General features: G+C 33.7%; 1 pseudogene; it reads left to right on the top strand.

Annotated features, from left to right (window-relative positions):
- The first annotated feature begins 5,584 nt into the window (after positions 1-5,584).
- LOC107844489 lies at positions 5,585-9,948 on the top strand (annotated as a pseudogene).
- The last annotated feature ends 2,985 nt before the right edge of the window (positions 9,949-12,933 follow it).

The following is a 12,933-nucleotide window of genomic DNA, read 5'->3' as shown; positions in this document are numbered from 1 at the left end:
CATGAACATCATCAGTTATTTTTTTCATCAATTAAGGGTCATTTTTTCAAGGGTATTTTGGTCTTTTCCCATCTTTTGGAGGCATATATAAATATGAGAATCCCTATCCAAACCCTAATTTCTTCATTCTCTCTTCCTATTTTCTTAAGAATATATATTAGGGTTTCAATCAAGAAAATTTAATCTTCCAAAAATCATCCATAAATCTTCAAGGTTTCTTCAAGAATCAAGTTCCTCATAGTGTAGGCTTCGAGAATCATTTATTACAAGTACGGATAGAGTCTCAAGCACTAGAATTCATCCAATTTATATCATGGATTTGATATATGATTTCTATCATGGATTTATATGATTTTGCAAGTGGGTTTATACCAAAATTACTTCATCATGAGATTATGAGAATATAAACTGTTCAAGCTTTGTTATACATGATTATTTTGCTATTCCCAAGTTATGACTTGATATTTAATATTGTGAATTTCATATTTCTACTATGAGTTGATATTTCAAGTACTTTCAAGATATGTGTCAATCTTTAAGCTTTCTTATGACAAACTGGATTATTGAGTATATTGATTCATGAGATTGAGTTGTTACAATGAGTCTAGATATTTCCTCAAAGTTATTGATGTTGTCATAATTTAATGAATTGATACATTTGGATATTGAGAAAGATTGACTTGATTTGATCTGAGTTAGAATCCACAAATTGATTATGATTTAATAAATGAGAAATAGATTTGATTTGGTCTTCATGATAGACCCTTGTGATATTTGTGGTGAATTTCCTAACGCATTCTGAGCTTGTGTCTGAGAGTAGTATTTAGCACCGAGCGGTAAATATGGTATTTCCCCTAAACTATGTACCACCGTAGGATTGATATTGATAATTGTGGGCTAGAGGCCGAGTATGAGATTGTGATCACTAAATTTAGGTTGTACTCCCTAGCAAGAAGACGATGCTCCCGCTAATTTGGGGTTCTCTTCTTAGGAGGGAAAAATGTTGGACTCCATGTAGCTCACATGATTTATGTCGGTTATAAGAACCTCCTATGTCCATAAGAGTTGAGTTTCTTGAATTACCGAGTCACTCCGAGTCTTGAGTTGAAGATTTGAGTTATTTATGATGATTTATGAGGTTTTTATCATATGATTTATTTACTATGAGATCATGGAAAGCATGTTTCAATCTAACTTAAGCCAAGTGAGCCATCATTGTACATATGCATATTTTTATGAAATTGATAATGATATTTGCATTGTTGCATGCACCCCCACATACTCAGTACCTTCCAAAGTGCTGACCCACATATTTTCCTATGGGCTACATTTTCTCGTAATGTAGATTCAGGTACTCAGCCGCAGCCACGTTAGCCATATTCGAGTGACTCAACTACGTTCCCTTAGTGGTGAGTCCTCCTAGTTCGAGGACCGTGTCTATATTTTTGGTGATATCGTTCTGTTGTTATGGCATTCAGTGTTGTTTGAGTTAGTTACGGGTTTGTCCTAATGGCTCCTTGATTTTGATGTATAGAGGCTTTGTCAGACTAGAGGGCTGGTACGTACAGTCTAGTATTCTCCAGTATTTCTCTTGAACCCGATGTGGTATATATATTTGTTGTGCATGACTATTGTTGAATTGAATTCCTTGAGGTAGTGTATGGCTCCGAGGGTTAGCTTGGGGCTATATGTATCCCTAAGTACCGTGTAGCATCTCGAGATGAAATTTTGGGGCGTTACATATTTCTATCTTTGTAAGTACGTAAGTAACTAAATGAGTTACTCCCTCGATATATAACAACTCTCCAAAGAATCCTTCAAAGTCATCAGTCTTTTATCTTACTTTGAACTCTTCAAATCAATCAGAGTTTGTTGCTTATTCAAAGTCTGCTTTCAACTTAACTCTTATTAGAATGAAACTCTTCCTTTAGCTTATGTTCTAGTGTTTTACTTAATTACCACTTCTTATTCAATTATCACTTATTTTTTCACATAAGATTCTTAGTTCATTAAGAGAGATTATCTATTTCGAATTTTATGTAAACTTGTCTGTGTCTTCTAGTGAGATCTGACCTCTATCTTTATGTGATTGAACCAGATTGAGTGACATGTTTCATTTACATATCATTCATTAAAACTTTATTGTTCCAACAGGGGGCTGTATTTATTTTTTAGAATTAATTTGGATTCATTTTGTGACAATCGATTACAGATGCCTATCATCGTGTAAGGAGATTTTTAAAGCAGTATGATAAAAAAAGACTTGCACATGGTGTTCATCGATCTTGAAAGACATACGATAAAGTTCCTAGGAAGGTGTTAGGAGTTTAGAGGCACCCCTATGATATAATTAAGGTAATTGAGGACATCTACGATGAAGACCAAGTAATAAGAATGAGAGATGTCTCAATATACTTCTCTTTCAAGATGGGTTGCCCTAGGAGGTGGCTCAAAACCCATCTCGATCGGGATAGGGTAACATCAGATATCAACCATTAGCTTTCTTTTATTTTCCTTAGTGATGGTGGAGCTGACACAACATATTCTAGGAGCAGTGTCATGGTATGTGTTATAAGGAAATGACGTTGTATTAACCATGTCACACATAGTTATGTTTGGAGAAATACTATAAAAGTTAAAGGTTTCAAGATAAACAGGACTAAAATAGAGCACTTGGAGAGCAAGCTCGGTGATATTACACATGAAATAGAGGGAAAAGTGAAGATTGATGCATAGTCATCCCAAGAAAGGAAGTTTCAAGTATCTAGGGTCTGTAATCCAAAAAAAATGAATGGATTGATGATGTTATCATATATCGTATTGGAGCGGGACGGATGAAATACAGAGGCTCACGTTCCATATTTTGTGCGATAAGGATATGTCACCAAATCATAAAGGTAAGTTCTACATAGTGATGGACATATATTATTATATGGGAGAGAGTGTTGGCACGCCAAGAATGCACATATTTAGAAATAAAAATACATAGATAGGTATATGGACATACTAGAAGAGAAAGAATTATTTAAGAATAATGTATATAGATATACATAGTAAAGTGGGTGTGACCTACACAGAAGACAAAATGAGGAGAGCAAGACTAAGATGTTTTTGGCATGTTAAAAGGAGATGCGCGAATTCACTATTAAGGAGGTGTGAGAGTCTAACAAAAATAGTTTGTCAGAAAGGTAGAGGTAGGATGATGAAGAACTAGGTGGGGAAGGGGGGAGTGACTAGACAACGCATGGCACATTTTCAACTTACTAATTAAATTGATATTGTCACGATAACCAAGTTGATAAAAAAAATGACAGCCCGGTGAACTAAAGCTCCTGCTATGCATAGGGTCCGGGGAAGGGCCCGACCATAAGGGTGTATTGTACGAAGCCTTACCTTGCATTTCTGCCAGAGGCTATTTCCAAGGCTTGAACCCGTGACCTCCTGATCACATGGAAACAACTTTACCGGTTACTCCAAGGCTTCTCTTCACAATAACTAAGATGATATGAAACCAAAATAAATCGGTAGCAATATTACGTTCTCAATGAATATATAACTTGAGTATTTGTATCACAATTTATCACAACATTTTTCGTAGTTGTACAATATGAAATTAATAATTTTTTGACAAAAAATCCTAGCAAGACATGTATGCTATAATATTTTCGTACACTTTATACAAATGCTACTTTTATTTGACAATAACTTCATGATATGTATACAACGGTTAATAAAAAAACTACAATGTTTTTAAAATTAAGGCAGGAGCTTTAGGACATGAACCATTGCAGTCATAGAAGATGTTATTCATATTCACAATTAAATTATATTGTTGAAATATCTTAAATAATGAAACAACTAAACTGAATACTTATATTTGATAGAACATTTCTATGATCTATAAGTTTTCTCTTCAATATTATGTACACAACAACACCAAATGGTAGATCCAAAAGTAATTTTTAATTGAGTGAGAAAAAGTAATACTAACTTAGTTAATTGTGTACAACTGCAAACTATAATAATTATAAGTAGAAAATCATATTCTACTAAAGAAACATCTCTTTCTTCCCTGACTTCAAACTTTGATTAAGGAGAAACTTAATACAGTTGGTGGCCTAAAGTGGAACTTCAAAATGAGGCCTTAAAGAAAAAGAAAAGTATTTTTTGTATTTTCTTTTTTGAATTTTATTTCTTTACTTTTTGAGTTAACAAAATTATTTTTTAATCAATTATTCAAATAATTCCTTTTCAATTAATAGTACACCTAAATCTTTCAATTTCTCGTGAGATGTTATTGATCTTAAACTAAAATTATTATCAAATTAATTTAAAAAAATTCGCAGGCAATTGTTATAGGAACTCTTTAATTAATATATGCATTTAGAAAATAATTTTTAAAAAAATATCATATTGAAATATTTCTTACCTTTCTACTCACTTCATCCCACTTTAACTATTGTTTTAATTACTTTCATGTCCATTAAGCAAAACAATAAATGCAAAGTATAGTTTATTAAGTTACTCCTATTTATTCAATGTGTCTTTTAGAATCTAGACGTATTAACAAGAAATTTCTTTAGTATTAAGGATAAAGTTGAAATAATTGTCAACTTTATTCTTGAATTCCAAAATTGAGGATTTTTAAGCTAAAGCGATATTAAAATGACAAAGAGAGACTATTAAAAAGCACTCAGTATTTTCTTATGAAAATACTCTACAAGATTATAAACTTAATTGTTAAAATGATGGGGGCCTAAAGTGTTGGCTTCACTTGCTTTAGGATAAAGCCAACACTGCTTTGATTATTAGTTGGATTTACAGATTCAGATGATATCAAATCATCTTGATCTTATCAAATAAGACACCATACAATGATCCATATTGAGTGGCATAAAAATTTATTTATCCATTAATGAATAATTATTTACTCAAAAACATTCATATTTAATCATTTTGATAATATTTTACAAAGTCTTATCTAATTATTTGACTCACACGTGCAACACACGTGCCGCTAAACTTTTAATTACCGAGTATGATAATGATAAAAATATCTAAGTACAAAAAAAAAATAGGAAACCACAAAAATAAAAATAGTACATGATATAATTTAAATTTAAACAAAATAAATATACAAAACATAAATCATAGGTGAACAGATTGAAACCTTGAAATGTTAATGACTTAATGATAATTTTTCTCGGACTCTCCAAATATGCCACCGGGGGCATGCCCGGTCTCCAAAAGTAGTGGCTTTTCAAGCATAGACTTATTGGGAGTCTTACTATAGTCTCTGCTATCTATTTACAGTTTAATTTTTATAGGCCGGTATCTTTGTATCAGAAATGATTTAGATGAAATTAGAATATATATGTATAACGTATCACTTGTATATTTTTGATGTATTCCCTACTTGTTCTTATTATCAGTCATGCATGTTATATGCTGGTGAAACGTTGCAGTGCCTATATTTTATTTTCACAGTAATTGAATGTTGATTCATGAGTACACAATCCATATGTTTTTACATCCAAATAACAGCTTCATCCAAAGATGAGTTCCAGCAATCCTGCAAAAAAAAATGAGTTCCAGCAAATGGGTTGGGAATCTCTCTACTTCATCAGCAAAGCAGAAAGAACAAGCAGTCGATGAGATAAATCTAGGTGTTCGAGATATGGGCTTGAACTCTGAACAAAATGATGGATGGGAAGTGTATGCTAGGAAACCCAAAAATAAGGGTGGAAAGAGAGGTGGGAAGGAATGGTCTCCTCAGAATCCCACTACAAAAACTTGGGGAAAGTAGAAGACTAAAACTTGGGGTCATCCAGATGTTTTTGATATATCGGGAGTGTGCAAAAATGTTGGATCGGGATGGGGTTCTAGATATAACTGGTATGTACCTAATGGTCCTCGAAAACTTGCAATGCCACAGATGGGTGATGGAGGTTTCCATCGCCTGCTGCAGTTCCTCCTGCTCGAAAAAATGCATGGGATTGGTTTGCTAGAGCTGCCTCAGCTCATCCCAAGAATACTTCTCCCCGGCTGCTGATTATGATAAGGCCGGTGAAAATGATGTTGAGGATAATGAATTGGATTTTATTGATGAAAGTGATGATGACCTTCAATATGATGACTTTGATTCGGATGTGACTGAAACGAGTTATGAGATGTGCAAGAAAAATAGGTGGTTCAAACAACTTTTAGAATCTCGTGATAGTTTGACTGTTACTGAAATTAATGATTCGGAACGACAGTGGCACTGCCCTGCATGGAAGGTCGGTCCAGGTACAATTAAATAGTTTACAGGGTTGCAATCATTGATAACCCATGCAAAAACAAAACGAGTAAGGGTTAAATTACACAGAGAACTTGCTGAACATTTGGAGGAAGAGCTACGTCAGAGAGGTACTTCTGTCGTACCGCCAAGTGAAATGTATGGAAAACGGGATGGAGTTGAATTTAAAGATAAAGAAATAGTGTGGACACCAATGGTTGTGATCATGAATACAAGGCTTGATAAAGATGAAAATGATAAGGTTTAGTGATTATTAGTCGTCTATTTGATTGATATACTTCTATTTACCACTTTAATTGATGGTTGTCTAATACCTCTCAACCTTCTCTCTCTCTCAGTAGATCGGAATGGGAAGTTAAGAGCTGCTAGAGTGTTTTAGCTTTTATGCTGCCGTCAATGCTCGACATTCATATGGTCCACAAGGCCATCGTGGCATGAGTTTATTAATTTTTGAGGCCTATGCAGTGGGATACATTGAGGTTGAACGTCTCAGTGAGCATTTTTCTGAAATGGGAAGAGATAGAGATGCATGGGAATGCCATCCAGTTCGCTTTTGTCCTGTGGGGAAACTTCTACTTTATGGTTATATGGCAGATAAAAGAGACATAGATAACTTTAACCAACATTCAACTGGTATTTGTGATTAATATCACCCTGAAAAAATTGGTGTTCTTCAGATAAACACTGATCTTCCCTGTATTTAACAAATATGTTGATTATAGTTTAATTTCCTGTGTGATTTTTAGGGAAATCAAGGTTGAAGTTTGAGCTAAGATCATATAAAGGAACTTTCTGGAAGTCAGCAAAGCAGATGAGAGATGATAATCAACAACTGATGTGGTTCAAGAACAAAGCTAAAGCTCTTGAAGAGTGTCTCAGTCTGGTGAGTGCAAAACAGCATTAGACACCGGAAGAGGTATGCAAAATTTTTTATAGATACAGACCTGCACCATATGATCAAATTCTGAAACCTTGAGATGCTACTGACTTAATGCTAATGTTACCTGGACTTTCCAAAAATCGGATGCATGTTGGATCTCCAAAAGTAGTGTCTTTTTGGAGGATCAAACACTGGTGCAACAATATTTTTCGGGAGAATCAGAGCAACGTAGGTTAATGCTGCAGTAACTGACCACCTTAAAAAATCCTGTTGTTACTGACCACTTCATGTATTTAAATGATGCTTTATTCTTCGATTATTAACTCTATATTGTAATTTCTGATATTAAATTCCTTTTAGCAGTGTTTTTGAATGATTGACTAAACTGTGTCTTGTTTCTCACAGTAGTTGTATGTTGCACATATGATGTTAAAAATATCCTTAAGATTGACATTAGGACAACTTTATATACATATATAACTTTTCTTTCCCTCTGCATTCGGATTTTGTTTTTGCATGTCGTTGCTGTATTCTGTTATCTTTTCTGGAGCAAGCAGTCCTCAGACCTCTTCTCTGATTCATTTGGATAAACTTTCTGTAGATAGAGAGTCAAGAACAGTATTTCAAGGATCAAATCAAAATGATTTATAATGTTTGGACTCAGGGGCGGATCTAATGGGGGTTCAGGGTGGCATGGCACCCGCAAACTTTGATTGAAAAACTGTGTGTATATATATATTTTGAAGAAAACTGGTATATTATTTAAGTTCCACCCGGTGCAGCAGTTGAGGAAGTAGTGTCAGTGGCAAATGCGCTGAAATTTCACGTAGTATACCAGAGTTCAAATCCAGATGCTAGCATTATTTTGTTACTTTTTTATCGCTATTCTATTTTCTATAAGTTTTTTTCCTCTTGACTTAATCACTCTTTTTTTTTTTTGGGTAATCTTTGTTTAAGAATTTTTAACTTAAGTGTAGAACATAGTTGAAAATTCCTTCTTCCTTCAAATTTATAGTTAACCTCTCCTCGTAAATTATAATAAAGATGTTTGGCTTGATGTTATAATTTCTTAACAATAGAATTGGAAATATCCATTGAATGTTGACAACTATTTTGTACTTTCACGCTGACTGATAAGTTTAATTTAACTCTTGTTTACACAATTTATAGTAATAACAACAACAACAACAAATTCAGTGTATTCCCACATAGTGGGGTCTGGGGAGAGTAAAATATGCAGTCCATACACTACCTCCGGAAAAGTAGAAAGGTTGTTTTTGATTGTTTTTATAATAATAATCACATTTTTATTATTTGATCTATTTGTCTATACAAATTGAAAAGACAAATAATCAAATCGAAACCCAAAGTCTATACAATTGACAAAATATTTTCTTATTTGGGGCAGTGTAAATAGCAAAATGTAAAGCAAAAAATTAACAGAATTCGTAAAAATTAGGTTCTTCGATAGTATTTCAATGAAATTTTTCTTCAAAAATATCTTACTAACAAGCCAAATTCTAGTGGGACGCCCATAAAAAGTATCTTTTTGAATAGTAGCTTTAACGTTAAAAGTGACATGGCACCCGCAACCTCGAAATCCTAGATACACATTTGTTAGGACTGCTGAGGAGGACAAGTTTGAAAGGATACAACAGGAGCAACGTGAGATGCATATGGTCAAACAATCTAATGCAAATACTTCCTCAGTGGAGGATCATCGAGCCAGGTAAAATATTATTTTGAAGGCTTCATTTAGGTATTTGTAGTCTGGTAGGTATTTTTCCTTTGCTTTATTACATCTTAAACTAAATAAGACAAATTATTTCTTGTTAATCCCCTGATCTGTGCTAGAAGAAATTTCGATATATCTAATTAGTCTGTGCAACATGAAAATAAGTGGCTCCACCAGAGGCATGGAAAATGAAAGCAGCCTTTCTTGGCCTCCATTTTAACTTGGGCAATTTCAATTTTGCGTCTAGATTTTTTCATCTAGGAATTCCTTGGAGTTCTTTGTTTTCATAATATTTCTTACTATTCGGAAACACTACTTTTGGTTCCTAGTTGGTTTTGATCTAACATTTTACCCTTACACAAGCCACAATTTCACATGTTCAGAAAATAATTTACTCATATAAATATTGTTGTAGGGTCTCGGTGCTATTTCTCCCATAGAAAAACCCCAATGATCTCCAAAATCTAAATACTCACATTTGTTTTGCAATGAAACAAAACTAAAGTATTTCTTCACAATTCCTAACAAAAGTCAGTTGATTCTCAATCCAGACTCCACTTCAGCTTTATTATAGCCGTGATCTTACTATGTATGTTGCAAGGGAAACCTCAGACATTATATTATGCCTCCCGACATATTTTATCTATAAAATTGATGCTTTGGTGATTTTCTAAAGATCCAGATTTTCCTTATTCATTTGTCATTTGCATTTCAGGGCCGAGATAATACAAAATTTATCAAACTACACGATAAGGAAATAGAAGAGTTCATGGAAGAGAGGGTGACTCTGGTGCAGACTCATGAATATAGGATAGCGGCATTGAGATGCAAACACTGGGAACAGGAGGTTGAACCTGAGAGGAAAGTTGACCTTGAACTAGCTAAGCAGATGGAGAAGTACTCTTCAAAGCAGTGGCACCATGTGACCAAATTCTTAAAGTATTCAAAGACCATAGTATTCAAGTTTGGGACGTCAGCCGAATTGTGGACCTAAACTCTCTTTACCTATGTATATATCCTAGTCCTTTTCATTTGTTATACATCTCTAAGAAAAATCAAGTTAAATCCTTCCTCATATATTCTATATATTGTGCTGAGTTTTCTTGTATTTAATCTCTGTCAGTTTAATTTGCTCCTAGTTTTATCCTTAAGGATAGTGTTTTTGACATGTCTCAAAAATTATGAAGTGGTAGTTCGTATTTTTGTTGATGACATGCGAATTACAGGAACCAATATTAAAGGCATAATGAAACTATAAAAATTTAACATTTCAATTTAAATTGAAAGACTTGGGAGAAGTTTATATTATCTTGGGTACTAAAGTTAGAAAGGGTAGTAGGGGTTTTGCTTTATGTCAATCTCACTACATTGATACAATGCTTTCTAAATTTAATTATTTGAATTTTAAAATATAATACTCCATTTGATGCTTCGATTAAAATGATTCAGAACTCCGAAAGATTTATTAGTCAATAACACTACCTCGCACAATCGGTAGCTTAATGTACGTTGTGCATTGCACTAGGCTGGATATTGCTTTTGCAGTTTGTAAACTATCAAGAAATACTCACAATTCCAGTAATGATCATTGGAAAGGAATTGTTAGTGTACTTGGATACCTTAAAAGAACAAAAGCATTTTCTTCGTGTTACAAAAGGTTTCCTTCAGTTTTAAAAAGATATTTGTGATGCTAGTTGGATAACTTCATTGTTGATAACCAGTCAACATCTGGATGGATTTTCACTTTTGGCGGAGTAGCAATTCCATAGTCTTCTAGATGTTTTGGTTACAGAAGTAGTGATTCCTTTTTTTTTTTTTTTAGTTTTAGGACTATGTTCAATGTACTAACTATAAAAATGTTAGGTACTGTTAGGATAAAGATGTCAGTTTTCCTTATCTTTTTTTTTTGTAATAGTTTTACAGTATTGTCAAAAAGAATGCTAATCATAACTAAAAAAAATTACATAACCTATCTTAGTATTGTTACTACTATACTAATTTTATTTTTCCGTTGAAACTCCAAATATCATTGCACTCCATATTATAGGTAAATGATTCATTGTTCTTGTGAATGTTCGAGAGAGGGTGATCGAGATGAGGATGAGGGTGGTTGTATTTATTTATGAGAATTAATTTGGATTAATTTTTTGACAATCTACTACAAATGCCTATTATCGTGTAAGGAGATTTTTAAAGCAGTATGATAAAAAAATAAAAAATAAAAAAAAGACTTGCACATGGTGTTCATCGTTCTTGAAAGACATACAATAAAGTTCCTACGTAGGTGTTAGGTGTTTAGAGGTGCCCCTGTGATATACATTAAGGTAATTGAGGACATGTACGATGAAGACCTAGTAATAAGAATGGGAGATGTCTCAAAATACTTCTCTATCAAGATGGGTTGCACTGGGAGATGGCTCAAAACATATCTCGATCAGGATAGGTTATCATCGGATATCAACCATTAGCCTGATTTTATTTGCGTTAGTGATGGTGGTGCTTACACGACATAATTTAGGAGCAGTGACATGGTATGTGTTATTAGAAAATAACATTGTATTGAAAATGGCACACATAGTTAAGTTTGAGAAATACCCTAAAAATTAAAGGAAGGTTAAGCAAGACTAAAATAGAGTACTTGGAGAGCAAGCACAGTTATATTACACATGAAACAGAGGGGAAAGTAAAGATTGATACACAGTCATTGCCAAGAAAAGAAGTTTCAAGTAGCTAGGGTCTACAATCCAAAAAAAATGAAGAGATTGATGATGTTATCATACATCGTATTGGAGTGGGGCAGACGAAATTGAAAGGCTCACGTTCGGCATATTGTGCGATAAGAATATGTCACCAAATCATAAAGGTAAGTTCTGCATAGTGATGGGCATATATTATTGTATGGGAGAGAGTGTTGGCACGCCAAAAATGCACATATTTAGAAATAAAGATATTTAGATAGATATGTGGACATACTAGAAGAGATAGAATTATTTTGGAATAATGTATATATTTATACATAGCAAGGTAGGTGTAACCTACATAGAAGACAAAAGGAGGAGAGCAAGACTAAGATATATTGGGCATGTGAAAAGGAGATGCATGAATTCACCATTAAGAAAGTGTGAGAGGCTATCAGAAATAGTTTGTAAGAAAGGTAGAGGTAGGATGATGTAGAACTGGGGGGGGGGGTGATTAGATATGTCATGACAGTTTTTCAACTTACTAATTGAATCGATAATGTCATAATAACTAAGTTGATAAAAAAATAGCATCCCGATGCACTAAAGCTCCCACTATGCGCAGGATCCAGGGAAGGGCCCCACCACAAGGGTCAATTGTACGCAACTTTACCTTGCATTTCTGCCAAAGGTTGTTTCTAAGTCTTGAACCCATGACCTCCTACATGACTACAACTTTCCTGGTTACTCCAAGTCTCTCTTTTACAATAACTAAGTTGGGGCCTTGGGCTATAGGTGACAAAAGAGTTTTAAAATGAAGTGTGGGTGACACAAGTCTTAATAATTGAGTAGAGGTGACAATTACTTTATTAAGGATTAAGAAAGTAAGAAAAATTTGAAAATAACCCACAAGTTTTTAAATTTAAACTTTGATCCAATGTAAAACCTAATATAACTAGAAATGGAGGGGGAAAAGGCACGTTTCTCTCTCTTCTCATTTATTAGAGTTTTCTCTCTCTTCGTGATTTTTGTTGTTCATTTTTGTTGTTGCTTTATTCATCATCTTCTTCTTCATTATCATCTCTTCTTGTTCATCGTCATCATCTTCTTATTGTTGAACATTGTTGTTACTGCTACTATTGCTACTTGTTCAAATTTTTTTAGGTCAAATTTTATTCGTATATCACTTGGGAATTACTTATAGGTGATTTTAGTAAGTAAAATTATAATTTTTAGTTGAATTTCTCATCTGGGTATATCTGCTACTGCTATTTTTTCAACAGTAGATAAAACATGTAACGTGAATCCAACAGATAAGTAATCTGTTGCATAGATGAGTAAC

Source organism: Capsicum annuum, unplaced genomic scaffold (assembly GCF_002878395.1).
Source record: "Capsicum annuum cultivar UCD-10X-F1 unplaced genomic scaffold, UCD10Xv1.1 ctg80165, whole genome shotgun sequence".
NCBI lineage: Eukaryota > Viridiplantae > Streptophyta > Magnoliopsida > Solanales > Solanaceae > Capsicum > Capsicum annuum.
Note: the sequence above shows the minus strand (reverse complement) of the source record. Positions and strands in the feature narration are given on the sequence as shown.